At 45.3% G+C, this 27,568-nt stretch overlaps 1 protein-coding gene and 1 long non-coding RNA gene across 9 annotated transcripts in view; one reads left to right on the plus strand and one right to left on the minus strand.

The window, feature by feature from the left end:
* TET3 (tet methylcytosine dioxygenase 3) overlaps positions 1-27,568 on the plus strand; it is a 111,997-nt gene that overhangs the window by 19,590 nt on the left and 64,839 nt on the right. Inside the window, exon 1 of one of the 8 annotated variants that reach the window (XM_086327659.1) lies at positions 15,717-16,001. The exons of the other annotated variants lie outside the window; for them this stretch is intronic. The gene's annotated coding sequence lies outside the window, so the exon portion shown is untranslated. Of the gene's footprint in view, positions 1-15,716; positions 16,002-27,568 lie in introns of those variants that run through there. 8 annotated transcript variants of the gene reach the window in all.
* Positions 9,411-23,221, minus strand: LOC147363609 (uncharacterized). Its single transcript, XR_015137312.1, has 2 exons — positions 22,888-23,221; positions 9,411-9,730 (listed from the first exon to the last, which is right to left on the minus strand). It is a non-coding gene; the product is annotated as an uncharacterized LOC147363609 (long non-coding RNA).

Raw genomic sequence — 27,568 nt, forward strand, 5'->3', positions numbered from 1 at the left:
TGGAGCCTGTGAGGAGCTGGGGGAATCTGGTTGCTTGGGTAGCAGGTGGGCAAGCTGCTCATGTCCCCAGATGCTCTTAGATTTTCCTCCTGGGAAATCCTCCTCTGACTTCCTGGGAAAACTGTGGGAAGCTCCCTGGAGGTGCTGAAAGTGCCACCCTCACTGCCTGGGTGGGACGCTGGCCGGGAGGGCCTCCGCTTTCCCAGGGGGTTTGGGGGTTCCTGGGTGAGGCCGTGGGATGGATCAGGAGCCAGGGTGGTTCCCTGGCCTCCTTCCAGAGGAACTTACAGCAAAGAAGTGCCTGAGGGAGGGCAAGAAATTTACTTCTGGGGGAAGGAGAAGAGCCAGGTGGCTTTGGCTGCCCTGGAGAGTTGGGCGAGCCTTGGTGAGGCTGCAAGTAGTGGGCGACTGCCTGGGACTAGACCGTGGCAGGCCCCTGAGGCAAGCAGAGGTGGCCGATACTGGCTTTGCTGTGGGTGGGGAGCAGAGAGCTGTGAGCTCACGCCGTGCCCTTTATCCAGAGCAGAACCCCCAGGTTCCACCTCCACTTGTGCCTCTGGCTGCCCACTGCTATAGACACCTGTGTGCTGTTGAGGGCTGTGGACACGGAGATTGTGCGCCTGCTCTGCCCCTCACTGTAGGGAAAGCAGGACAAGGGGATGAGGACAGATGGGCCCACGGAGCCGGCAGCTCCCTCCCTTCTCTGTGTCTTTGGCCTTGTCCGCCAGAGCTTCCCTTTCTGCTGAGAAGAGGGACTGCTGGCAGGTTTGTTTACTCCGGAAAGCACCCCCTCCTGCCTAGCGATGGCTTCTCTTCAGCTTTCTCCAAGTGTGTTCTCCATTCCTCCCTGCCTGCATTGTGCCGGCCCTGCCACCCTGCTGGGATCTCCCAGCCTATCTCAGTCCTTAGTGTTGTGGGCATGGAATAGGGCTGCCTGAGAAGGTAGAGAATGCTCTTCACCTGTGTCTTCTTCCTGCCCCCTTCTTGGCGTGGGGCCTGAATTGGTGGTGTTTTTAAAGCTCTGAGGTGTCTGTGCTTGTTTTTATTGTTGAGTTGTCTGTTGGAAAGTCCTAGCTTCCTCTTGGCCCAGCTTGGGCACTGCCAGCAAGCACTCGGATCTGAGCCCTCTGTTCCTGGTGCCACCTCCCCGCGGCCCCACATAGTTCTCTCACATAGTTTAGTGTGGTGTTCCACATACCCTCGGAGAGTGGTTTTGTGAGATCCTCTTCTGTCAGAAGGTGGTGCTTTAGGAAGATGTGTGTGGTGTGTGAACTCATTCAGAGCAGTCAAAAACTCTGGGACACAGGGCAAACGGGGTCTCCCGGTTTGGGGGTTTCCATGGGAGAGGCCCAGGATGGGTAAGCTCTCTGGGTGAAGAATATCCAGCAGCAGTGGGAATGTGCACATCTAGCAGGTGCCGAGTCCTGACAGGGTTTCAAAAATATCCATGATACAGGGTGTGTGTCGTGCCCAGCACAGGCATGAAGCTGAGCTTGATACGTGCAGCCTGTCACTTTGCTGTCTGGCGTGTTGCATGTCTACCTATGACATCCCAAGGAACATGCCATAGCACACACTGTTGTCACCTCCTGCCTCTTGGTAGCCTGGACAAGAGTGAGTGCCCAGAGCCGCAAGCACCAGGCTCTTGGGCTTCCCACGCTGCTCCCATGGTCTGCCCCATGGGAACCCTTGATTGGCTGAGGATGTGTGGAAACTATTTTGGGCCTGTGCCCAGGATCTCTGCCTTCTGTCTCTCCTTTGGACCACTGCTCCTTTTGTCAAGGATCTATGATCCTCAACTTTCCACACACCGTGGGGAGCTCCTCCTAGTTCTTTCTTGCCTGCTCTTCCCGCTCTGAGGGTCCAGCGGGAACTCTTTTATCTCTGAGGTATTGTTTACAAGCGGTAGTGAAGTTGGGCAGATATGGAAGCAGGTGGGCATATCAAGCTAGACTAGGAAAGGAACCAACCAAGGGGATTTCAGAGCTGAGTTTGAGGATGGAAAGAGAGGGCTTCCCCGTGCATAATGAGTACAGTATTAGAGTCCCAGAGCTCAGATCCACCTCCTTTGTGACCCCAGCCATTTTTGAATGTTGTGGGAGAGGGGGGAAACTTTGCAGTACAGATGGGTGACTGAGTCCAAAGGAGAGCCTTTCTGCCCCTGGAGCTGCCTATAAGGCCACTGTGATGGCTCCTTAGCCCCCTGGCTGGGCTGGCTGCGGAGGGGCCTAGGTGCTTGGGCTCCCTTCAGCTGCAGATGGGCATTTCTGCTAGAAATGGTTATTGTGGTGTTGCCAAGTCCCCTCCCATGCCCCTGAGGCTGTAGCAAATGGTTTGGCTGGCTGGGGATGGGGGCAGGCAGTATAGGGAGGGGCCTTGTTTTGGCTTAGTTTTGGGGCCTCTTGTCTTTCCCATCCTGACCTCCTGGGTTTTTGGCCTCATTTTCTCTTGTCCTCGGGCATCTGGGAGTCAGCTGAGGACTCCCCTTGTTACAAGGCTGTCTGTAGCTTCTAGGGAGGAGGTAGCTTCCTTACAGATTAGTTGAGGAAGCCTTTGGGCAAATAGAGATGGGGGTGGCTGAGACAATTAAAATCTACAGATTATCATGCTATCCAGAACTGTGACCCTGTCCCCATTCACCTTATCTCTGTTTCTTTCTCCCTTTGTCTTTCTGCATTTACTGTTTACCGTGTTCTATGTGTAGCACTAGGTCCTGAAAAATAAGAGAAATCATTATGATGTGATATTCACAGTATCACTGGAAGCAGGAGACATTGACTAAATTGCCTAAAACTGTAACACTGAATGGGAAAACCAGCTCTGGCAGTTTTTTTCCCCTAATTCAGTGAACGCTTTTGATCTTTGTGTTTGGGGTTGTCCATTTGCAGGAGAGAGAGGAAGCCTGTCACCCCACACCAGCCCTAGCTCTTTACATCTGCTTTCATCACGGACTTAGTGGACCTCAGGGGACTTTGAAGGAACAATCAACATACCAACTGTGTTTTCACTAAGTTGGCGTTTCTGGGATCTGGCGATTACAGATTAGGGTGGTGGGGTCAAGAAATGGACCAGCTGGGACGATAGCTTAATTCTGAAAGGAAGGTGTTGGCTTTAGCTGCCTTGGGTTTAAGATTCAAGAAAAGCTAGAAGGAAATACTGTGCTGGGGCCCTTTACCTTGAACCCCAAATTGTCTTCTACTCATTCGAAGCAGTAAGCAGCCCTCACTGGTTTAGGAGCTCCCATGAGACCGCTGACTGGGAAGAGGAGGGTGAGAAGTGCAGCCACGCAGTTACTTTTCCTCTCTGATCCCACCTCTCCTGTTCTTGGGTTCTGTCCTTAGCCATTTGGCAGTCCCTGGACTTTAGTCTTCTCTGTAAAATGAAGGGGTTGTTCTCAAATGAATGGGTTTGAGGGTCAGTTTTCCTAATTTCCAAAATACTGCAGACCAAACAGCTCCTTCTGTATGTAGAGTTGGCAGCTCTCGCCATGCATAGCCCCTTCAGGGGTTCAGCACCATCCAGACCAATCTGTGAGCCATTGAACGAGGTGGTCTGGCAGATGCACTCAGGGATGGAGCAGGAAGTTCACCTCATGTGCTAGTTTCTAAAGGCTTCCTCTTGGTTCCTGTGTTTATGTTGTGATGAACTGGTGATAACATTTATGGGTCATTCCCTGAACAGCATTACTTTAGAACTTTGCTTCTGGAACAGCAGAGGGTCTTTGTTTTGACCCCTCTCTTCCATACTCTCCATCAGAGTCACTACTTGGAAGAATATAGATCTTGTCACCCCAGAATTCTCTTGGAGTACCTCAAAAGATTTCACTTGCATCATAGCCTCTGTAGATAAGGATGCCTCCTGTCTGTCCTTTTATCTCTGCAAGTCTCGGTTCTGATGGTAGATTGGCGGGACTCTGTGTGTGTGCATGCGTGCACGTACAGTTAAGGTTGAGGCCAGGCCCCTGTAGTTGCCAGAATACACTTGGGCCCTGCCGGACACTAAGGCTCTATTGCTCTGGCGGTGTACCTTGACTTCTGAGCTTCTTCCATTTGGTAGCTCTTGATCACATAGAGAGGTTCAGCCCCTTTCCTCTGAGGGCTGGTCACAACCTCCGCCCTGATTTCTCCTAAGGATGAGTCTCCTAATATTTCTGATAGTTTGAGTTCGGGAAGCTCCCTCCTACTTTATGTCACCCCCTTAGCCCCCCCACACTCTGCAAAGTTTTTTTTTTTCTTTTCTGCTTATGAGCTTTGATCTTTTCATTTAAGATGCTGAAGATTACAGAAAAAAGTTAAAATATTAATTGCCTTCTATGCCAGCTGCCTCATCCTGGAGGAGGGTGGGGGGAGGGTCTAAAGTATAATATTGTCATGCCACAGAAATATTCCTTAGGAGGCAGACATTCCAAGGACAGTGAGATTAGTTCAGTTCAGTTCAGTTGCTCAGTCGTGTCCGACTCTTTGTGACCCCATGAATCGCAGCACGCCAGGCCTCCCTATCCATCACCAACTCCCGGAGTTCACCCAGACTCACGTCCATTGAGTCAGTGATGCCATGCAGCCATCTCATCCTCTGTCATCCCCTTCTCCTGCCTCCAATCCCTCCCAGCATCAGAGTCTTTTCCAATGAGTCAACTCTTCGCATGAGGTGGCCAAAGTACTGGAGTTTCAGCTTCAGCATCATTCCCTCCAAAGAAATCCCAGGGCTGATCTCCTTCAGAATGGACTGGTTGGATCTCCTTGCAGTCCAAGGGATTCTCAAGAGTCTTCTCCAACACCACAGTTCAAAAGCATCAATTCTTTGGCGCTCAGCCTTCTTCACAGTCCAACTCTCACATCCATACATGACCACAGGAAAAACCATAGCCTTGACTAGACGGACCTTTGTTGGCAAAGTAATGTCTCTGCTTTTGAATGTGCTATCTAGGTTGGTCATAACTTTCCTTCCAAGGAGTAAGCGTCTTTTAATTTCATGGCTGCAGTCACCATCTGCAGTGATTTTGGAGCCCAAAAAAATAAAGTCTGAGACTGTTTCCACTGTTTCCCCATCTATTTCCCATGAAGTGATGGGACCGGATGCCATGATCTTTATTTTCTGAATGTTGAGCTTTAAGCCAACTTTTTCACTCTCCTCTTTCACTTTCATCAAGAGGCTCTTTAGTTCTTCTTCACTTTCTGCCATAAGGGTGGTGTCATCTGCATATCTGAGGTTATCGATATTTCTCCCGGCAATCTTGATTCCAGCTTGTGTTTCTTCCAGTCCAGCGTTTCTCATGATGTCCTCTGCATATAAGTTAAATAAGCAGGGTGACAATATACAGCCTTGACATACTCCTTTTCCTATTTGGAACCAGTCTGTTGTTCCACGTCCAGTTCTAACTGTTGCTTCCTGACCTGCATACAGATTTCTCAAGAGGCAGATCAGGCGGTCTGGTATTCCCATCTCTTTCAGAATTTTCCACAGTTTATTGTGATCCACACAGTCAAAGGCTCTGGCATAGTCAATAAAGCAGAAATAGATGTTTTCCTGGAACTCTCTTGCTTTTTCCATGATCCAGTGGATATTGGCAATTTGATCTCTGATTCCTCTGCCTTTTCTAAAACCAGCTTGAACAACTGGAAGTTCACGGTTCACGTATTGCTAAAGCCTGGCTTGGAGAATTTTGAGCATTACTTTACTAGTGTGTGAGATGAGTGCAATTGTGCGGTAGTTGGAGCATTCTTTGGCATTGCCTTTCTTTGGGATTGGAATGACAACTGACCTTTTCCAGTCCTGTGGCCTCTGCTGAGGTTTTCAAATTTGCTGGCATATTGAGTGCAGCACTTTCACAGCATCATCTTTCAGGATTTGAAATAGCTCCATTGGAATTCCATCACCTCCACTAGCTTTGTTCGTAGTGATGCTTTCTAAGACCCACTTGACTTCACATTCCAGGATGTCTGGCTCTAGGTCAGTGATCACACCATCGTGATTATCTGGGTCGTGAGGATCTATTTTGTACAGTTCTTCTGCGTATTCTTGCCAGCTCTTCTTAATAAATTCTGCTTCTGTTAGGTCCATACCATTTCTGTCCTTTATCGAGCCCATCTTTGCATGAAATGTCCCCTTGGTATCTCTAGTTTTCTTGAAGAGATCTCTAGTCTTTCCCATTCTAATGTTTTCCTCTATTTCTTTGCATTGATCACTGAGGAAGGCTTTCTTATCTCTTCTTGCTATAGGGCCTAAGCAAATCCTGGTTACCTCTACGACCTGGAACTCTTGTGCCCTTGGTGCTTAAGTAATTGGATTTCTCACTCCCACCTCCAAGCGTTTTCCATGTGTAATCCGAACCTCATGGACTTTGTAAGGGAAACAAAGACACTGAAAGGGTTTTCAGCTTGTCCCTGACAGTGAGCTGCTAAGCTCCCGGCCCACTTGACTGAGTTTTCCTGCTTTGCCTCTGCAGCATCCACACCACTCCCAGTGTCCTCTTCCCCGGGAGTCTGCTCTTTTAGCTTGCGGGTCTTGGTTCCCAGCCCTGCTAAACAGATGGAGTTTCTAGTAGGAGCTGTTTCCTGCCAGTCCACCTTCCCATGCACTAGGGGGAAGGTTCTACCTCTGATTACTGCTGGCCACTCTACAGAAGGCGTAAGAACCTGGGAGGTTAGTAACTCCAGACAGGCAGAAACCCTGAAAGGGATTCAGGCTGATCGCCTCATCTGAATCCCCAGACAGACTCCCTTTGCTGCACCTTCCCCCTGGGTTAACTCGTTTCTCTGTTGGCTTGAACAAGTTCAGGCTGGGTGAAGAGGACGCTGCCTGACTGTCCAGGCCCTGCTGGACCCAGAGAGGGGAGACTATGCCTTCCCAGTTGGGATCATTGTTGCTGTGCACCTGAACTCCAGTGGGGGAATACAGAAACGGATTTTCAGTGGTGTGCTGGAGGCTGTGCCTGAGAGATCCCCACCCTGTTTGCTGGCACTGCCCATGCCTTGCTTTTACCCCTCTGTGCTCTCCATCCTAACATGCTCTTCATGGTCTCAGCCCATCCTCACTCTCACCCTCGTCCTTTGAGCTTAGCCCTGGAGACTAACAGAGGGCCTCCGAGAACACTGCTTTTCAGAATATGGGCAAAGGCCTCCTTGTGTTGAAATTATCTAGGAGCTTGTAAAAATGCTCTTGGACTGCCAGGCCAAGAGAGCCATCTGTTGGAGCCCCACCTGTAGGTTCCTGTCACATAATTAGGTGGAGTGGATGCAGGACGGGTGGGAGCGGGGCCCTGGAGGTGCGTGATTGAGCCCCTTAGCACGTGTGTCTCACAGCATCCTCTTTTACTACCTACTGCTTGTCGCTGAGCCGGGTCCTACCTGATGACTGGGCTGTGCCCTGACCTCTGCCCTGTGGCCCTTTTCCCTGCTGTTATTTCTCCTCGGTTTCCTGTTTTCCAGCTGTGGGTTCCCAGTGGTGTCATTTGGACCCTGGGTAGTAGTTAGGGCTTAGTTCTGGGGTTGTGTGGTTGGAGCGGTGTATGTCTTGGGACAGTATTGACAAGTGGTCCCGAACAGTCTGAACACCCAGCTGGGAGCCAGAGCCCAGGATTCTGTGTCCAATCCCTGGGAAGCCCCTCCCTCTTACTTTCCAGAGGCTGCTTCCTTCATGTAGAGGGGCATCCCTCCTCACTGGAGCTCTGCTGAGGTCTAGGGAAGCTGGATATGGAAAAAGACCTGGGTGGGTCAGGGCACTTCAGCCCTGTATACTTGCTCCCCCTCCCACAGCCTCCACCAGGATGGGCAGGGGCCAGGCTTCAACTTGCCTCAGTGGCTGGGCCTTCTGGTCCAGCTTGTTTATTGCATATTAGAATCTCTTTGGAGCGTTTAAAAAAGAAATTAATGGTGTCTAGGCCTCAGCCCCTGAGAATCTGAAGTAACTGGTCTGGGGTGGAGCCCAGGCACCAGCATTTTTCAGAGCTCTCCAGGTGACTTAAATGTGTGCCCAGGCTTGAGAGCTGCGGCCCTCATTTGATTTGGCTTGCCCTGTGTCTCCTATATCCTTGGGTTGCCCTGAGCGACTGATCTGATCTGATCTGATCTGATTGATAATTTTAGTGAGACTATTTGCAGACTCTATTAAGACAGTGAGACGTGTCAGACAGAATACTGGGTGGAATGTTCCTTTCCATGAAACTGACCCATAAGTTCATATTAAAGCCAGAACTTTAGAAGGTAGTTCTGTAGCTGATGACAGAAACTAAGTGTTCTCCTCTCAGCTTTAAATTTGAAAAAACTTTTTATTGAAGTATAGCATACTCGAGAGCACATACTGTGTACAGCTGGTGAGTTTTTACAAAGTAAGTACAGCTGTGTGACCAGCGCCTGAACCGAGAAACGAGTACCCTCACCTCACTGCCATTGTTCAGTATTTCTGTGGTATTTGGGCAAAGCAGGTGAGGCTGTGCTTCGTACGAGAGTGTGTACCGGCTTTGGACAGGCTTCAGCTTGTCCTCTGCCAGGAGCACCTTTCCACGCCTGTGTGGGCGTTCCTGGAAGGGAGCGGGTTTTGTGGCGATAGGGTGCAGGGCAGAGGAGTCCTGCAAGCTCCTCCCTGATGTTCCTCTTTACTCTGTCTCCCTTTTAGTTCCTTTTCCACCTTGGCCTTTAGGCTTGCCAGTCCTCAATCTTGGCTAAATCCAATAGTCTATAACATTTTGGGGCTTTTATTCGCTTTTTTGATTATAGAGATGCTACATGTTCTTTGGAAACATTAGAAAATAGAAATAAATAGAAGGGAAGGAATTTGTCCATAATTCACAACCTGGTTAATCACTTTTAACTGGAGTATCCCTCTACCCTTGACTGTATGCACTCTAGACGCCTGTTCTGTGTCGTTCACAAAGAGAGTCATGCTGTGTTATAACCTGTTTCCCCTACATGATAACGTACTGCGGTTCACCTGTTGAGCAGTTACTGTGTGTGTGTGTCATGGGGTGAAGTTTTCATAGTTCTCTCTCTCTCGTAGTTCTCATTACAGCTCCCAGGCAGGTGGTAGCTCCACCTGTCAGATAAGAAAACTGAAGTTTGGAACAGTAGTATGACTAAGGGCCAGTGCTTCATAATGGGGTGGAACTGGAATCAAGGTCAGGGGTATTCCCCTCTGGCCCCAGGGGTATATTTTCAACATGGTTTGAAGATAAAAGATATTTCTCCTTCACCTACTGATAAAGTGAATTATGTTAATACAGTTCTTAATACTGAGCTGTCTTTGATTCCTTGAATAGACCATAATTGGAAATGGGGAATTTTTTTAAACATGCTGTTTTGATTTATTAATGTGGGAGTTTGGGATCTATATTTGTGAATGAGATCGACCTATAATTTTCATTTTGTGTTTTCATTGTCAGATATTGGTATTAGAGTAATGATAACTTCATATAATGCAGTGTGAAACTTTTATTCTTTCTTTATGCTCTGAAACAGTTGAAACAGTCATTTTTTGGGAAAAAAAATCTGAAACTGCCTGAGCCTGGTGCCTTTTTGAAGGCTGGGTCTTTGCAGTGTCCAGAGTTCTTTCCCTCTGTGGCCGTTGGTGCATTTACTTTGTCTTTCCGTGAGATCTATTTTTCAGGTTTATTCCTAAGATGCGTATAGAGGGACTGCTTTTCAGTTTCCTCAGTAGCTGTGACTTTTTTCATTTTCTTAATTTCTGATGTTGCATATTCATCTTTTCTCTTCTCCTTCTCAGTTTTGCCAGTTTTCTGTATAAAAGAAGGTAGATCTGTCAGTTGCGCCTTCTGCTTTCTGAAGTGTTAATTTCTACTTTAGTCTTTATTAATTGTCTTTTTCTTAGGTTTATCTGGTAATATGCTTTTTCTAGATTCTCAGTTGGAGCCTTAAGACACTATTTTTTCTGTCTTTTTCTACTTTTTTCTTCTTTGATCACAAACACATTTAAAAATATGATGTTTTTCCTAAGTTGCACTGTGGCCTCATTCTCCAGGTTTTGCTGTTTTATGTCTGCTGGCGTTCTTGGGGAAGTGCTGATGGCTTACCCTTGTGGGAAAATAGCAAGTCCCAATGTAGCCTGACTACCTTCCTCCTAACATGGGCCTAGCAAAGAATCCCTGTATGTGGAAAATGGCAAGACCAGACAATGGAGCGTTTGCTTACCTGTCTCCAAACCCCTGGAAAGGGAACTAGTAATAGTTTATCAGCTTGTTAGACAGAACCTGTGGAAAACTTTGTTTTTAAACCTAATAAGCGGTATCAGTTTGGATTGCTAGGGCCAGAGCATATCCTAAACCCAAATGGAACTTTCAATAGTATTTAGAAAAACCTCACACATTAGTACCAGAGAAAATAAAGTTAGAAGCTGAGAGGAGCAAGAGAGAAATGTTTGACCCAGAGCTTATGGCCTAGCTGAGCTGGCTTAGGCTGCATCTTCAAGCCTTGCTCTTGCATCCGTCATGCACCTTTAGAAACTATGGCCCAGCTGGTGTCCCCGAGGCTGTGAAAAACGTCCTTGGATGGCGAGGACAGTGGAAGACAAGTGAAGCATCCACAGAGCTAGGAGAAACAGGGTGGGCATCTGTCTCTTGCAGTGGTCCACTGAAAATCCATTTCTGTGTGCCCCCTTAGAACTCAGGGTGCTTACAACAGTGGTGCCCGCTGGGACAGTAGATTCTCCGCTCTCTGAGACCAGCAGGGTGTGAGGCGAAGGCCTCTGTACCCAGCCTAAACTTGTTCAAGCCAGCAGAGACGGACTGGGCCCGGGGCTTACGCTAAGGGGAGACAGTGCAGTACCTTGGTCCATAGCGTTTCTCACCCTTTATCTTGACTCTCTAGAGAACAGTCAAGGCCAGGGGGAGGCTTTGGGCAGGGGACAGAGAAGGGATGAACTTCAAATTCAACCCAGAAACCAGTGGCAATATTACTACTTTTTGCTTTTTTTCCAAATGGAAAAGAAATTTTTGTACTTTAAAAATAATACATGCCCATTTAAAGAAATAAAATAATGTCAAAGTATATAAATCAGAAACTGAACATCCCTACATCTTTTCCATCTCAGTATAATCTCTATTTGCCATTGAAAATGAGTACATGACTCCAAAATGAGCACATGAACTTATTGCCTTTCCTGCAATAATGTGTTTGTACCATGCCTGTTTTGGGGGTAATGTTTTCTTTTTTAAGTGAAAAATGATTTTAAAATCAAATGTTTAAGACAACGTTTTAAATAATGTTTATAATAAACATTATGTTTTGTTTTAAAATTTTTGTTAGAGTATAGTTGATTTAAAATGTGATGTTAATTTCTGATGAACAGCAAAGTGGATCAGTTATACATATGGGGTCATTTTTTATATGCTCATAAAATGCGGAGGCCATCTTTCCATGTTAGTACCCTCATCTTAACCTTTTAAATGGCTGTGGGATCTTTGATTTTATGGGTTTATTGTAATGAATTGTTTTCTTTTGGTGGACGTGTGTAGTTCCGTTTCTTGCGATTATAAATGATGTTAGTAGTTTACATATTTGTACATATATTTTGGGGTTATTTGTTCAAGTATTTGTTTAGGACAGTATCATATAAATGAAGTTTTAACTGACATCACCAAATTACCCTCCAACAGGTAATTTGATAATATGTATCAGATATACTCTCCTGCTAACACTGAATGAAAAATGATCAGTTTTTAATTTTTAGCAAATTGGTAAGTGAGAAAAGGATCTAACATATTAGTTTATTAGTGAACGTGAGAATGTTCTATTTATTTATTTATTTAGGTTGCAATGTATGGCTTATGGGATCTTAGTTCCCTGACTGGGATTTGAACCCAGGCCACTGCAATGAAAAGTACTGAGACCTAACCATTGGACTGCCAGGGAATTCCCGAGAATGTTTTAAGTGTTAACCACTTTGTATTTATTCTGTGAATTACCTGTTACATACAGTACCCACTTTTACTTTAGAATTTTTTTTTAATTAACTCACTCATTTTTATTTATGTATTTACATGGCTGTGCTGGGTCTTGGTTGTGGCATGTGGGATCTAATTCCCTGTTGGGAGCTCAGAGTCCTAGCCACTGGACCACCAGGGGAGTCCCTAGACTGTCTTTGTACTGATCCATCAGTATTAGCCTCTTATATTTTGAAAAACTGTTTGGCCTCTCAGGTTTCTTTCATTGTGTCTGTCAAATGGAATTTGATTTTTGTACAGTCGGAATTCATCAGTATTTTGGCATCCAAGTTTGTATAGTTTTGTTTTACATATTTAGATCTCTTTAAGCTGAGATTTATTTTTGTATATGGTATAAGATAGAGATTGAATTTTCCCCAATAGAAAGTCTGTTATCTCCAATCTGTTTATTAAATATTTATAGTTTTCCAAATGATTTGTAATTCTACCATAAGCACTTTATAAATACCCGTATATTCATGGGCAAACATTTTAGGGCCTCTCTTCCGATTCTGTGTCTATATTTCATTGTTTTAATTATTGCAGTTTTTATACAACGATTTGGTTTAAACAAAAACAGAAATTCATTTTTTTTCCAAATGTTTCTTTGGCTTTTCTTTTGCCAAATAATTTCCTTTTCCAAATAGGCTTATGAACAATTTGTCAAGCTCCGTGGAAAATGTTGGGATTTTTCATTTGGGAAAGCATGAAATTTATAGATGATATGGGGGAGAACGGACAGCTTTATATTGAGCCTTCCCATCCAGGAAATAGAAAGTGTATCTATCTATTGTAGTCTTTTTGTATGTCCGTCAAAGTTTTTTTAACATTTTCTTCAGATAGGTCTTACCTGTTTCTTATTAAGCTGCTGCTTTGGATACTGTAGCTTCTGCTGTTGTTGCCATTACACTTTCTAGCCTGTTACCACAGGTATATTGGAAATGCTCTGGTTGTTGTCAGCTGCTCTGTGATGGCCAGACATCCCCTCATTTCCTCACCTGCTGTGTGCACTGGCTGTACCAGTGCAGCGATGCTTTAGTGCCTGGTATGAGTGGCTAGTGATGAGGTGCTCATCTCACTCAATTCTGTTCCCCAGTACCTGGCGCAGAGCCTGGCATGCAGTAAATCCTTTTAGTAAATGGTGTGAGATCAAATTGATGACAGAGACAATGAGCTTCACCTCCTCAAAGTGTGACAACCTAGGCCAACATGAGGAGCAGAATCTAAAGCCGGCCTGGAAGCTGTGAGGTGGATAGCAAGACATGGGGTACCTGCTCCGTCCCCACATAAAAAGAAGGTCATGGGCCATTTTCCCACAAGCTGATATCAGGGAGGAACCCTCTGAACCCACACCTCATAATTAACCGTTGACTGACAGCCCACTGCTCATTAATCCTCATTAGCACTAAATAATAGGGAGAGCTGCCTTCATGGTTCCCAGATACCTGAAGACAGCATAGAACAAACTTAACTGCTCACTGGGGGTGAGGATTCATCAAGGCTGAACACAGAGCTTGTAAGACCACTCACTGGTGATACTGGCTCTGCATCTGTGTGGCTGGTCTCCTTTCTCAAATGTGGTGTCTGTCTTCTGTTTCTCCAGAGTCTATGACACTCTCCTCCCCGTCCACCCGCAGGATTTCTAGATGAAGTTTATTCCTATCATTGTGCTGCTACTCCTTATCATGTTTTCATTTTAAGCTTTACTTATGATTGGCAAATGAAAGTCACCTTTTCTTGGTGGAGCTGTCCAGTGCAAGCCACTCTGCCTCGCTCGCCTGCCAGTCTTCCCATAACCACAGGTCCCTGATCGCTGCCTGGGAAGGCTGGACCCACCAGGGCCCATGAATGAGGGACCCCGCCATCCCTGGGGTATGGGTGCTACAGACCTAAAGACAGAGAGTCCCTGCTGCTTTTAAGCAGAAGTTGAGATTTCTCCCTCTTAGCAGAAAAAAGAAAGTGGGAGAGGGAATCAACTTGGCTCATGCATGTAAAAGAAATAGCAATTAGAGGTGGGCTCTGAGCCGCTTCCCAACCACTCTGTGCTGGCATGCATCTGGTTCAGTGTGTCACGGAGTTGCATTGACTGCAGCAGTGAATGGTTCTCATTCAGCCTGTGGTCTGTGCTCACCCTCCCCTTCGATGCTCAGGTGGCAGAGGAGATAAAAACCCTTTCTCTGGCTCTTCTTTCTGCTAGTTCATTTAAATCCCCCAGAAACAGTGGACCCCAGGGTACACCCATGAGGTTGAGAAGAAGTCAGGAGCACTGCTCTATACGCCTGCCCCAGTCGAGTCTTACTCCTACTCCCAGTGCCCTCCCAGGCAGGAGGAGGCTGCCATGGGCCCTACCTGGGCCATGCTGAGTCCTCAGGCTTCTTATGGCAGCCACGGCTGCATTTCTGCCAGCTCTGAAGGAGCTGCCCTCTCTGGGTCCTGAGCAGGAACTCTCTGACAGATGGGCCTCTGTGAACCCGTGGAGTTGTTCCAAGTGCCTTCTCCCAGAGCAGAGTGCATTCTGGCAGTTCAGCTGCAAAGTGGGGCTGCTTAGGGCTTCAGCTCACCTGTTGGAGAAAGCCTTTTCCTAGCCCTGCCCCCATCTACTTGTCGCCCTCTTCCAGAAGTAGAGGCACAGACCGCCGACGGGTGGAGCTGGGTGTGCGCCTGGTGGGTGGAAAGAAATTGTTCTCTGCCAACCAGTTAAGACCCTCATTTCACCCAGGTTCTGAACTAGCTAGGACTTCCCATTTTCTACACTCACCCTCACTCCCATGAGGTTATTGGAGGGTGATACTCAAAGAGTAGTTTGAAGGCAACTGTGTGTGAATCCCCTCCATAGACACACAGGGTTGCTCTCTGTGGGTGGGACCTGGGAATCTGCATCAGAGGCCAGCTTCCTGCAGGCAATTCCTCTACCCACAGGAGTTTGAGAAACTGCTGGTCTTCGGAGTAATGTAAAAGGGGCTCTGTTTATTTGGGGCTCCCAATGCTTGATGAGGACTGAAAAGACATGCCTTTAAATGCTGTGATGGTTTGTGAAAAGGCCAAGTGTTATGCAAACACTTGTGAAAAACCAAGAAAGACTTAAGTGTAAAAGCTATTAAATTTCAGACAAGATCAAACTCTAGGGAGTAGTTAACTATTTTGTTGTTGATTATAAAGAGTGCTAATTCACTATAGAAAAATCAGAAAGTTCAGGTATGCAAATACCGAAAACATCTGTAATTTTACCACTCAGAACTCCTCCTGTTAATGTTGTTATAGCTTTTAAAATTTTACAGTCTTTATAAGTCATATTTTAAAAAATTTAAATGTCTTTAGTGATTTTTACCCGGATTATAAAAATAGTATGTTTACTATAATCTATTTTTAACTGGTATAAAATACTTTGATTAGCAAAATTTTTATTGCTGTATTTAGGTGTGATCTGCACTTCTTTGTGAATATATTTTGATTTGCTTTGCCTATTATTCTTGTGTGTGATTTTTCTTATGAACTCATAAGAGAACTTTATATGTTAATGGTATTAATGCTTCATTGTACCTTGGCAAATACTAGTTGTCTTAATTTTTTAATGTTTTTATTTTACTTTGCCATACCTTTTTTTTTTTTTACATGTTTATATAACTAAATCTAGTTCTAGTAGTTTAACAGTTGGTTTTTTGTTTTGTTTTGTTTTTTTCCTAAGAGGACAAGCACTGCTTTTGCATATTTTAAGAGAAATTTAAGATCAGACTGATAGAGACCATTCCTGTGCTTCTCATTTTTTCATGTCCATTCAGATCACCTGGACGTTTCTGTACAATACGTTCTCTAACTCAGCAGGTCTGGTGTGATGCCTGAGAGTCTGCATTTCTAACAAGCTCTCTGGAGATGCTACTGGATCATGCTTTATTTTGGCCCTGCTTTGAGTTTTACAGAATCTTAGTTCCTGACCAGGGATTGAACCTGAACCCTCGGCAGCGAAAGCACACCATCCTAACCACTGGACCACCAGGGAATTCCCTGGACCACACTTCAAGTGTGGTCAGAAGCTAGGGCCAGAAGTTTCCAAGCCTGGCTTATCACAGAGGTACTTAAGGAACATTTTAAGACACTGGGTTTTCTGGGCCTTCTCCTGGAGATGTCAGGCTGTGAGCATGTCTGGCTGGGTTACTTAGAGACAGTGCCTTGGCCCTTCTGAGCCCTTGGATTTCTTGTCTTTAAAAATAGAGAGGTAGTGCTTACCTCACAGGGATCTGGGATAATTAACGAATAAGAAAGATGATCATTTTTTATGACCTAGAAAAATAATGTAATAAACAACCAGTGGGCCTGGTGCCTTTTTTCAAGGGTAACTCTCTGACAGATTTCTACTTGTTTTGTGATTGCTGTGCTGTGCTGCTCAGTCGTGTCCAGCTCTTTGCGACCCCATGGACTGTAGCACGCCAGGCTCTTCTGTCCATGGGGATTCTCCAGGCAAGAATACTGGAGTGGGTTGCCGTGCCCTCTTCTAGAGGATCTTCCCAACCCAGGGATCAAACCCAGGTCTCCCGCACTGCAGACAGATTCTTTACTGACTGAACCACCAGGGAAGCCTGTTTCATGATTAGTGTTTTCAATATTTCCACTTCTTGAAAATCATCCTTTCGTCCATGTTTTCTAAGTTTTTAGTAAAGCAGTTCTTAATCACTGACTTTGGTTATATTCTTTTTACATTTCTAATGTAAATTTTTATGTTTTCTGTTAAAAATGATCAAGCTTGCCAGAAGTTTGCTTATTTTATTGGCCTTTTGGTTTACCATCTCTTAGATTCATTTATAGATACCACTACTTTTCTTTTGCTAATCAACTGTTTTTGTCATTATCTTTACCAGTTTCTCTTTCCTGCCTTTTATTTAGTGTTTATTTTCTAGCTTCTTGGATTGAAATCTTTGTTTTCCTTCTGACTTAACAAAGGTATTATAGAAGCATACATTTTTTTCTGTTAATAATTATTGTTTTCGTTGGTATAATTCACCTTAAAAAAAAAAAACAAACTCTAGCCGCTCTGTTTTTGTTCTGGGTCTTCATTGAGGCGCAGCGGCTTTCTCTAGTTTGGGAAGCAGGGGGCTGTGATTCTGTGCTGGGCCGGGGCGGGGGAGGGGGGGCCCTGTGTGCTCTCTTGGTGCTTGTGTGGGTTGTACGTGTTGCTAAAGCTTCAGGCTAGCCCTTGGGGTGTGCTTTGTATGTGGGGAAGGAGAGGGTCTAGATGGTGGGGAGGGCAGTGGTCTACATTCTGAGACTCTCTCAATCTCCTGACAGCCAGCCCGAAACTGCCCAAGTATCCTCTTCTTTACTGGACTTCTGCCTGCAGTTCTCATCCAGTGCCCAGGGTGATGTCTGGGGCTCACTGTCCTTCAGCGGCTGGGAGAGCTTGGGCGCTGGTGGGGAGCAAGGACTTGAGTCAGACACCCTGAGTTCTAAAGCCCTTCTTCTGCTACCAAGGAGCCATACCTACCGTTTCCTGTTCCTTGTCTGTAAAACGTGGATAATGTTACCTTTTCACAGAAATTGGAAGAGTCTTAGAGATCTTCTAGTAACATAACTCTTTTAAAAAATATTTTGATTTTGGCGCAATTTCAGTAAAGTTGCAAGAATAGTACAAAGAATTCTCTTCACTCAGATGCCCAAATGTTAACATTTTGCTACATTTGCCATATTCCTTTTCTGTCTCTTTATAAGTTTTTGAAAGTAAGTAGCAAATGTGACACCCCTTTCTTCTAAATACTGAATGTGGATTTTCTAAAACCACATAAATAACCACAGTGCAATGATCAAAATCAGGAAATTAACAGACACAACACCAATACAGACTTAATCTACAGACCTTGTGAACACTAGTAACACTCATCTGTCCGACCTTATTCGAATTTTGCCAATTGTCACCATTTATCTTGCAGGGGGAAGATAGCCCAGATCATGCATATTCATTGGTCAGGTTTTTTTTAGTCTCTTTGTATCTGGAACAGATTCTCAGTTTTTCCTGACATTTTTTTAAAGCAAGTGAGAAATTTGAGGCCCAGATAGATAAAATGATTTGTCCAAGACTTAACAGCCAAGCCGTCTTAGAAGAGCTGGGGGCTGGGAGTCTGGTCCCTCTATTCACGGACTCTCCTGGTCACACGCACCGTCCAGCTCAGGTGAGCTCTTAACTCCTTTCTCATTTGCCAAGTCCCCGGGCAGAGAGGTGGGGCAGGGCCCAGTCCTCCAGGGACCGGCCTTCTTCTGCACTTCCCTTTGCCCCTCTGTCTGCAGTGCCTGCCCATAGCACCCCTGCCTCCCCTTCCCTAGGCGGTTTGGTGTTGGCCAGGGATCTTTGCCGGAGGTGGTGAAAGAGACTTTAAAACTGGTCCAGCCAGCATTACCTCAGGGCAAGTTAGTTACTTAACCTCCTATGCTTCAGTTTTCTCTTGTGTAAAATAAGGGGTTGTGAGGATGAAAAATGTAAACTCTTAGAACATACCTGGAAAGTACTGGTTGATCAAAAAGTTCTTTCGGGGTTTTTCCATAGTTACGGAGCAAATCCATAGAAAGTTATTTATACGTGTGTGTGTGTGTGTGTGTGTGTATGTATGTGTGTATATATGTGTGTGTGTATTTCTCCAGCCTCCGAGTCAAGTAGGAAAAAGTGAGTAATTCATACTAAAACATTCTGATAGCTGAAGCCAAATAAAAATATACTTCTAATTTTAAACAAACAGAAAAACTGGTTCAGCCACTGCCACTCCCTTTTGAGAAGAGGGTTGAAGAGCAAGCATCTCAGCCTTGGGCAGGGTGTGGCTGTCAGCTGGGAATGTGGGATTAACCCCCCTTGGCAATGTTGTGGTAGTACCCAGACAGCCAGAAGTGGGAGCCCCGGATATGTCCCAAGGCTGGGGCAGAGCTAGCAGGCCACCTGCCCACCTGCCCCGGGTCCTTCTGTGGAGGTTCTGGAGTGGTCATTTGTGTGGAACAGAGAGTTGAGCGTAAGGTTATCTTGCAGTGGCAGCGCCCTCTGGTATAATGGGTATTAAAAACATGATTCATTTTTTCAACAAAGTTTAGCTTTTTAAGGCCATGCTTATTGCTTAATACATACTCTTTGTCTCACTTGTTAAAATTTTACTGAATCTCTTGCAAACTTCTCCCCTCCCCCCTTTAAGTAATAGGGACCTTTTGAACCATCCTACATTTCACGTCTGACTTATCTGTGACTGTGTTCAACTGGTCAGCAGGATTTACGTCCATGATTCTTGGTTTTGGGGACTGTGGTGTACACACTTTCAGAGTTCATGTCTTTCTTCCTCAACCCAGAACTCACGGCCACACACTCTTGCTCGCATCTCCTCTCAGAAGTTACAACCCTGCTCGCCTAAGGGGTCCATCCCTTCAATACTTGGCAGTGGAGTGGGAGATGGTCTCCCCGTCTTGATCACCACCACTTTCCCCGAGCTAAGGGCCATTGTATTATCACTTTCACGCGTAACCCAATGAGGAAATAGGAGGAGTGATAAACACTTGTGTGAAGGAGTTACTAAGAAGAGTTTTTAAACGATATTCCTGTTGTTCCTCCATCCTTTCCTTCTACCTTTGGGCTGGTCAGCCCTCCCCTCCTGGAGCAAGTGTTCCGCTTTTTTAAAAACTTGTCGTTGTTTAGTCACTAAGTCGTGTCTGACTCTTTTGCGACTGCATGGACTATAGCCTGCCAGGCTCCTGTGTCCATGGGGTTTCCCAGGCAAGATTATTGGAGTGGGTTGCCATTTCTTTCTCCAGCTTCTTATGGAGATAGAAATGAGGATTTTCTCTAAAGGTTTTTTAAAATTAAATTTGAATTTATTGAGATGTACTTTATATAACATACAGTTTCTCCATTTAAAGTGTACAATCCAGTGGTTTTAGTATAATCACAGAGTTGTGCAACTGCCAGCACTATCTAAGAACATTTCTATCATCCCAAGGGCTTCCCTGCTGGCTCAGACAGTAAGAATTTGTCTGCAATGTAGGAGACCAGGTTCAATCCCTAGGTCAGGAAGATCCCCTGGATGAAGGGAATGGCTACCCACTCCAGTATTTTTCCTGGGAGAAACCCATGGACAGAGGAGCCTGGTGGGCTATGGTCCATGGGTTTACAAAGAGTCAGAGATGACTGAAGTGACTTAGCATGCATGCCTTTGATATTCTCAGTAATTACACAAAGGGCAGCTTCACTCAGAGATAAACTTACAGTTAGTATCAGTTCTTAATGCCTTCATCACATACTCAAAGTCACAGAGTACATAACAGGTTTATGCTGCCACACACATTTTAGAGATAGTGGTACATGTCTGCTCTCAAGGAACTTACCTTGAATGGGACCCAGGACAGATCCAACATCTATAAAGTCTGTCTGTGAGGCTGGGACTGCTCAGTCACTGCTGTATGCCCAGTGCCTAAAACTGACACTCAGATAGTAAATGCTCTGTATATATTTGTTGAAGGGATGGATGAATGAATACTTAATTATGTATATTGATACATGAAAGGTATGATTGTTAAAATGTGTTGATAGTATCCACAGGTGAAATTTCATAATTCTTTGGGGCTACTACAGCTATTTTCACTTAAAAAACTCTGACTTTCCCTCTTTTATCATTTGTATGCATGGTTTTACATAGTTCATTCACTGTGATATTCACTTCCCACTTTACCCAGTATATTTCCCTGGTGTTCATAATTTATGGGTTTTAATGACTGTCTAATATTCCACTGAGTTATATCATAATTTACTAAACTGTTATCTTGAGTTTGCAGTTTTCACTAATACATAGAATATATTTTTTGAAGTTCATATTTATAAAGCTAAGTTCCTTGAAGCAGCATGGCAAGATGGAAAGTTCTTTATTGCCCTCGATACATTTATCTATCTATTTGCTTACCTGTTCATTTATTTCTGTCATTTATGTCAAGAGAGAAGACTGAAGTAGTGAATTAGAGAGCACACTAGCCTGGGAGCTGGGGGATGTGGGTTTGAGGCTTAGTGGATTGAACATGATTCTGAAGCTAGTGTGCTGGGGCAAAAGCAGAGGTGGGTTGTCGGGTCAAGGAGCCTCCTGCATTTGTCCCTGTGAGAGAGAAGTAAGGAGAGAATTGAAAGAAGGCAGATCTGGAATACTGTCAAGAGGAGCAGTTGACAGGACTGCGGTCTGACTGCATATGGAAACATCAAGAGGAGGACATCAAAAGTGACTGGACATCAAAGGTTTGAGCCAGGATCCCCAAGATAGTGACTCTTTACACAAATTGTAATAAAGGAATGTTCAGAGGAAGAGTTGCTGGAAAAGGGGAACAGGTGCTGAGTTAGGTTTTGAATGTGCTGGAGTTAAGTTGTACCGAGGTGGATACATGCGCTGGTTGGAGAGCAGGCCAGGAGCTTGAGGAACAGTCCAGGAGAAAGGATGCTTTAAGTTATTGGTGCAGGCTGAGCAGTGCAGCCTTGGGTATAGGTGAGGTTTCCAGGAGGGCAGGGAGCACCTCTGAGGAGGGAGTGAAGGAGGACCGGAATCCAGGAATGACACAAAAATCTAGGGAGGGAGGTATGGGGGTGGGCGTCTGCCACAGAGCGGTGGGAGGACTCCTGCTGACTTCCTCATCACCCCTAACCTCATGGAGGAGAACATGGATAACAAGGGGCTGAGGTTTCTGTTGCCCTTTTTTCCAACACTGAAGACGGAACTTTGAGATAAACATGTACAGGACCCCAGATTACTCCCCGGTTCCCTGCCTCCTGGCTTCTCTAAGTGTCAGTTTCCCCCTTTTCCATTTCCTAACCCACTGTGTGAAGTCTGTCTTACGACTGGCCTCCACCAGGCTCCTCTGCCAAAAGTTACTTTTCCTATAGGTTTTTGAGTGGTGGCTTAAGAATTCCTTTTTTGAATTAAAAAACAAAACGAAACACGGAAATCCTCTCAAGTCTTTGAGAAAGGAAAGGATGAGGGCAAACTCACTCAACAGGGGTTCAAGTAGGAGGCTGAAATCCATAGTTATTAGACTCTTCTGCAAATGTGGGCATGCATTCTCTGAAAGACTAGAACCCTGGTGCTTAGGAGGCCATGGGCATCCACTGTCATCCTGATGTTAGATTTGGGCTTTGCCACTCACCAATTTCGAGGCTTTGGAGCACGTGCCTCCATTGCTCATCTGCTAAAATGGGGGTTGGGTTGTTGGAAGACTTCAAAAGGTTGTGTTTAAACATGAAATAACTGTTACTGAGTAATTGTTATTGCTTAGTTGTGTCTGACTCTTTGCAGCCCCATAGACTTATAGCCCACCAGGCTCCTCTGTACATGGAATTCTCCAGGCAAGAATAATGGAGTGGGTAGCCATTCCCTTTTCCAGAGGATCGTCCCAACCCAGGGATGGAACCTGGGTGTCCCGCATTGCAGGTGGATTCTTCACCATCTCAGACACCAGGGAAAGTGCTCTTTTAATCCAGAGGTTAGCACCTAGCCCTCAGAACTATTATTAGCTGCTCTCTTACCGTCATTGTCCTCCAGTGCTGGACCTTTTGACACACTGGAACTGTCATTAGGTTTTGTGGGGTTTGGGACACTTTTAGGGAGAGTGCATGGGGCTATTAGTTAAGGATTGGCTCTCTGTCAATGGACTGTGATGTTGGCAAAGTTTCTCATTTCCTTCGCTTTTTAGACTTTGGGGGTAGGAGGTGGGTGGTGAGAACTGCATATGAGCAGCTGGGTGGGTGGAGCTGTGGCTTGCCTAGTCTGGCTGGGGACTCGTGGGGGCTTTTTTGGCTGTGGGACGTGCACTGCGTGGCTTGGGCCATGGCCCCGGCGGCTGTGGCGCTGTGTGCGGGGTGTGCGAGGGGTGTGTGTGTGTGTGTGTGTGTGTTTGTGTGTGTGTGTGGTGTCAGCGAAGGCGGCCTCTCTCGCTGTCAGGCTGAGGAGCCGCCTCTGCGTCCTGACCTGGTTCTCGTGCGCTGGCGGCCTCTGAGGCAGCTGTTGCTCCTTTCGCCAGGCCTCAGATGTGGTCGGCTCCATTTCCTCCCGCTGGCCTCGGCTGGCCGCCGCTTGAGGCAGGGGCTTCCGTCTGGAGAACCGGCAGAGCTGGCTCCATCCCGCCCCTGCCACGGCCGTTGTCATGGGGGAGGAGCGAGCTGCTGCGGGGTCAGCGTGGTAGGGCTGTACTGGGCACGGTGACTTACAGAGGATTTCTAATGGGTGGGGAATCTCAGGCTTGGCACCTTGCCTCAGCCAGACCCATTCTGCCTCCCAGAGGGCCGCTTGTGTGTGTGTGAGTGTGAGCGTGTGTGTGTAGCAACAGAAATAGCAAGAAGAAAACGCACCCACGAATCCCTCTCCCTGACTCCCCTCTAGTGCTTGTTGAGAGGTCTGCATAGTTTATGCAGAGTTTCAGGTGTGTTGTAGCCACTCTATTCTTAAGCTTTCCCCCTCAATAAAAATATAACACCTATAATAAATTCTGGAGCCTGTGAACCAGAGAATATACCCATCCTCTACTACCCAGCGATGAGCACTGTTTGCATTTCTGCAGATTTCCCTTTGCTGTTTTGTGTGTGCACAGATGTGCATTGTTAATAGAATTGGATTCTTAAATTAAGCAGTAATTCCAATCCTATTTTTTTTCCACTTCAAATAGTGTCAACACTTCCCCTGTCATAAAAACCCTCAGAAAGTGTCCATTTATAAGTATATTCTTCAGTTTCATTTTTTCATTGAAGACATTTCCCAGTGGTTTTATTAATAATGTGTTTTTATTCTTTATCACTTTAGGTAGGCATATCTGCTGATTAAATATTATATGTTAGTTTTTCTGATGTCTTATTTGAAACACCCTTAGTGTTTTGTATATGTTAAACATATAAAGCATAATAACAAACACATGTAAACTCCCTGCCTGCATTAAGAGCTGGGATGTTGCTAACCTCACTGAGACTATCTGGTATTCTCCCGACCCTCCCCCTCTTCACCTCCAGAGGCAACCACTACCTTGACTTTCGTGTTTATCATCCCCTTGCTTTTTAAAATAGTTTTGATTACATATATTTGTATTCTTAGACAATACATTGACATATCCTTTTTTTCTTTAAGCTTTTTAGAGTTGATAGACTATATATAATCTTTCGAGGCTTGCCTTTTTTTTTTTTTTTTTTTACCTTACTCAGTGTAGTCTCTGAGATTCATTCATGTTCCTGTGACTCATTCATTTGCACTGCTGTGTAATATTCCATTGTCCATTCTGTGGTTGGTGAGCCCTTAGACGATTACCATAATTACGAGTAATGCTGCTGTGAACGTTTGCGTACACATTTCCTGAGGCACGTGTGCAGTGTTTCTCTAGGAGTAGAGTATAGAATCATAGGGTACGTGCCTGTTTATTTAACATTAATAGATGGTACCACCGACCTTTCCAAAATAGTTGTTTTGCTCTCTAACAGTGGATCATAAGAAAAAAGTTCCTGCTAAACCTCACCAGCACTTGGTATCAAATTAAAATACCCTTTCCTGGTCCTCACTATGTACCTGGTACTGTTGTCAGTGTTCTTCGTATGTTAGTTTGTTTAATCCTCATGGCCACCCTGTGGAGTTAGGTACTGTTATTAATCCAGGCATAGGGAGGTCAACTTTTAACCTCAGGTAGACAGATTGAAGTGAAGTGAAGTGAAGTGAAAGTCGCTCAGTCGTGTCTGACTCTTTGTGACCCCGTGGACTGTACAGTCCATGGAATTCTCCAGGCCAGAATATACTGGAGTGGGTAGCTTTTCCCTTCTCCAGGGATATTCCCAACCCAGGAATCAAACTGGGGTCTCCTGCATCGCAGGTGAATTCTTTACCAACTGAGCTATCAGGGAAGCCCAGATTAAAAAATGAGAAACAGAGAGGTTAATTAATGTATTCAAGACCACACAACTAGTAAGCGGTGGGGGTAAGATTTTAACTAAACATTCTTGCTCTTAAATTCTTCAACATCCTCTTTGAGGAAGACGCGGTCGCGGCTGCAGCGGACTTGTGTGCCGCCCGCTCCTGCTCCTGACTCACCGCTGTTCGCTCTCGCCGAGGAACAAGTCGGTCAGGAAGCCACGCCGAAGTATATTTAAAAAAAAAAAAAATTCTTCAACATGGTTATAAAATTGACTCTCACAGCAGTCTTATATTTCTGTTTACTACTGAAGTTGAATATTTTTTACTTATGTTCATTCCCCATTCTCTTCATAAAAAGAAACATTTAAAAATCATTCCCTTATTGTTGGGTCACTTAAGTTATTTATAACTTTTTACTATTAATGCTTCAGGGAAAATCTTTGTAATTTTAAAATTTAAAACATATAATTTAAGAATTTCTTCTGTTGTTTTATTTATTTTGTTTGCATTTCCTTAATGTGAGTTTGCTAGTGCTCAGGCTGAGTCACTCAGTCATGTCCGACTCTGCGACCTCGTGGACTAGCCCACCAGGCTCCTCTTTTCATGGGATTCTCCAGGCAAGAATACTGGAGTGGGTTGCTATTTCCTCCTCCAGGGGATCTTCCTGACCTAGGGATTAAAGCTGAGTCTCCTGCATTTACAGGTAAATTCTTTACCATGGAACCAACTGGGAAACCCTTGAGTTTGTTGTTGTTGTTGTTATTCAGCCACTAAATTGTGTCCCATTCTTTGTGACCCCATGAACTGCAGCACCCCAGCCCTCCCAGACCCTCACCATTTCCCGAGTCTGCTCAAATTCTTGTCCATTGAATCAGTGATGCCATCCAACCATCTCGTCCTCTGTTGCCCCCTTCTCTTTCTGCCCTCAATCTTTACCAAAATCAGGGTCTTTTCCAGTGAGTCAGTTCTTCGCGTCTGGTGGCCAGAAAGTATGGGAGCTTCAGCTTTTTCATCAGTCCTTCTAATGAGTATTCAGGGTTGATTTCCTTTAGGATTAACTGGTTAGATCTTGCTGTCTAAGAGACTCTCAAGAGTCTTCTCCAACACCACAATTCGAAAGCATCAATTCTTCAGCACTCTGCCTTCTTTATGGTCCATCTCTCATATCCGTACGTGACTACAGGAAAGATCATAGCTTTGACTGTACGGACCTTTGTGAGCCGTAGGTTTGTCATAGCTTTCCTTCCAAAAAGCAATCATTTTCTAGTTTCATGGCTGCAGTCACCATCTGCAGTGGTTTTAGAGCCTGAGAAGAGAAAATCTGTCACTGCTTCTGCCTTTTCCTCTTCTATATAAGAGTTTAGGAGTTTTTAAAAATGTCTGTGCTCTTTTGGGTTGCTGTGTGGTACCGTGCCCTCATCTGTGCCGGTGAGCCTCTGCCTTCTAGGAGTTTATGATGATTGGAGGAGGTTAATGAGTGTGCAGTGGTGAGCATGATACTTGGCCTGTCATAAGAATATTCCATCATTATTACGTAGAGACTTCTCCTAGTCACTCCTCTTGTTTTCCTTTCTTCCCCCAAACCACATTAATTACTATTCGATCAGGAGGCATGAATAATCAAGGTCCTGTGCTTCTGCCAGATACGATGACCTCAAGGGATCAGGCCTTGTTTCAGCTTCTTCCTGAGCATCACCCCAACCTTTGAGAGATTTGCTGTATCTGTTCATTTCGTAGTAGGAAAAAAGTTAGACTTTAAACTATATTATTGGTATGTACATAGTAACCACAAGAAACGGTACCTCCCAGCATCACACACAGGGACACTCATTTTTACACTGTCCAGTGAGTTTCTGGAAGTTAGGTATAACCCTCTGAGATTTGCTGTCTACATAGAGAACTTGGACGTGGAGCATGCAGTCAAGGGACTGGGTTAGCCAGTGTACCCACATACACACACCATTCACTCCTACAAAGAGAGGCAAATGTGTACGTCCTCTGAAAGGGTTTCCCTGAAAGTCTCTTTCCCTACTTATAAATTTGTGTCATCAATAGATCCCAGGAGGGGAGAATTCTCTAGAGAGGTGACCAGCCGATCAACTCTAGACAGAACATGTCATGAATGCAACCCCTGTGCTACTAGAGGGAGTGGGGCCGTCCATATGGGGGAAGGAAAGAACTGGTTTTACATGGAGGTGGCTGCTGAACCCTAGGACTGGGGAAAAGGATGCAGCTAGAAAGCAGCTGTCGAATAGCTGCTGGAGGAGCAGAGGAGCTGAGTTGGTAGTGTAGGCAGCTGGGAAAGTGTGGGGTTAGGACTTGCTGGCCTTTGTGGAACCTGCCTACAGGCTTATCCATCCTGGCTCAAAACACCTTCTTGGACATGTTTCTGCCAACATGGTGTATAACTGCTGGACTACAGGACAGCCCCCAGGACTCTTGGCTCTTCTAATGTCTCCTTTCCCAGAAGCCCTGAGAAAGATAGCCAGTGAGGACTTTGGTCTCTCACAGTAATAGTTTTTTTCTTCCAGCCTTCCTTCCATTTCCCTTTAATGGAGGATTGCTGATCTGCTTTCATGTGTTGATATTCTGAGAGTTGGGAAAGACTTGGAAAACCTGATGCCATTTCCACACCTTTCATTGTGCCATGGATGAAAAGGGATGTCTGGGGGTGGTGTTGCATGTTTCTGCAGCCTTGCCTGGTATCTGGGGCGCTCTGGAGCCCCTGTGGTGGGGTTGGGGGTCAGTCTGTTGTTGGATGCTT

The sequence above is a fragment of the Bos grunniens genome, chromosome 11, assembly GCF_055505025.1.
Source record: "Bos grunniens cultivar Pamir isolate PY7600 chromosome 11, Bosgru_T2T1.0, whole genome shotgun sequence".
In the NCBI taxonomy this organism is placed as follows: domain Eukaryota; kingdom Metazoa; phylum Chordata; class Mammalia; order Artiodactyla; family Bovidae; genus Bos; species Bos grunniens.